The sequence below is a fragment of the Dermacentor variabilis genome, chromosome 4, assembly GCF_050947875.1.
Source record: "Dermacentor variabilis isolate Ectoservices chromosome 4, ASM5094787v1, whole genome shotgun sequence".
NCBI classification, from domain to species: domain Eukaryota; kingdom Metazoa; phylum Arthropoda; class Arachnida; order Ixodida; family Ixodidae; genus Dermacentor; species Dermacentor variabilis.
Genome location: NC_134571.1, coordinates 162,569,259 through 162,570,924, shown reverse-complemented (window position 1 = coordinate 162,570,924; position 1,666 = coordinate 162,569,259). Strand labels below are relative to the sequence as shown.

The following is a 1,666-nucleotide window of genomic DNA, read 5'->3' as shown; positions in this document are numbered from 1 at the left end:
ACCGGGCTGCTGACGTAGCGGACGCAACGTGAGCGGATGCCATGCGAAGGGTCGTGTTTACACTTCGTAACTGTAGACGTTTCGTCTCGCAGGCGCTTTTGACACGATCGCCGAAAACGGAAACAGCAGAGCCGGTGTCTAAAATAGCAGGTACTTCTATTCCGGCCATTCTGACCACCACCGATGGTGCTTTCTCAAGGTGGGCGTCAAGAAGACTGAACGTGGACGGCAAAGCCCTCACCATTTGTCCGAGATCCTGGGCTCTCGATCTGGGGGGGTGACACCTTTCCGGTACAGCTACTACCGTTGATGCCGGTGGTGATTCGAGTGCGGGGAGCCGTTTCTTTCCCCCTCGACGGTGCCGAGGTTGTCCGTGGCTCAGCGCCGTGGCAGCAGGATGGTGAGACGACCAAAACACCCGGCTTTTCGTAGTCTTGGAAGTGCCTGCCCCCGCCCGGTGCTTGTAGTCTGCATGTTCCGAGGGGACGTCGGGGCGCGGTAGGTCATTGGCCGGCGACTGGGAGCTGCTCACCACCGCCGGCCCTCGTCGTTTCCCTGCTGGCGGGAGCCAGGGGGGCTTGGGCACTGGCTCTTGTAGTGGCCTCGTCCTCCACACTGGAAGCAGACTGGAATGATCCTGCGTGTATCTGCTGCGCCTGATTGGGCGGCAGCCACTACAGGGCTGCTGCGGCCCCGAGTGTCTCGCAACGTTGTGGCAGGTTCCGGGACCGGAGGCCGGAAAGGTGCCTGGGTGGCAAAGGTGCGGTGAGTGAATGAGTCAAGCGCCCTTGGAGGTGGTACCATATTCCCCGGGCTTGCAGTTTGAGAACAGTGCCACGCGCAAGACGGCTCGAGGGAGGCTTGAGGCGGGGGTGGAGGCTTGTAAGTGAGCTCTGCCAACATCGCCGCCTGAATATCCGACGCCGCTTTAGCGAGATCGTCAAGCGAAGAGAAGGTGCGGCCCCTTAGATAAGCCTGGAAGCGTGGGTGAGATTGCCGGAGCGCCCGGCTAGCTCAGTCGGTAGAGCATGAGACTCTTAATCTCAGGGTCGTGGGTTCGGGCCCCACGTTGGGCGCCAGATGAAGGCCCCTCGCCTTCGCTCAGGGGGTCCGCGAGCCGCGACCAGCACGACAAAGGACCAAAGGCGCAAGGAATAAAAACCGCTTTAATTTACGATAGAATGTAACGCTCAAGATTACCGCAGCCTCGCGGCCAATAGACGAAAAGAACAAGGCAAAGAAGCAAGTAGCAAAGAAGCAAAGCAGCAAAAAGCAGCAAAAGCAAAGAAGCAAGCAGCAAAACAGCGGGGCAACAAAATATACAGGCCAAAGGGAGCGACGAAAGGACGGCCGCTACAAACCATCAACCAACACAATCTTTCGGGCGATAACAGAATGCATAAAGCACAGAAAGCAAGTAAGCACTGAACCAGGCGCGCAGATAGTCCCAAAAGCGAACAACAAGAGCACTCTTTCATGCAGACACAATACAAAGACGCTTTTCCCCTGCCCTGCAGCACGCTCGGAAAGAAGCCTAGACGGGCCACGCCCCACCAGCGCCTCCCCAGGCCCGCGCCCCGCAAAAAGCCCCGAGTGCCGTCTTCGCTGCCTTCTTATCGGGCAGCTCCCTTCCCGGCAGTCCCCGCGCGAGTTCTTACGATAACGC

General features: G+C 58.8%; 1 non-coding gene across 1 annotated transcript; it reads left to right on the top strand.

The window, feature by feature from the left end:
• The first annotated feature begins 1,003 nt into the window (after window positions 1-1,003).
• TRNAK-CUU (transfer RNA lysine (anticodon CUU)) lies at window positions 1,004-1,076 on the top strand. The gene has a single exon. It is a non-coding gene; the product is annotated as a tRNA-Lys (tRNA).
• The last annotated feature ends 590 nt before the right edge of the window (window positions 1,077-1,666 follow it).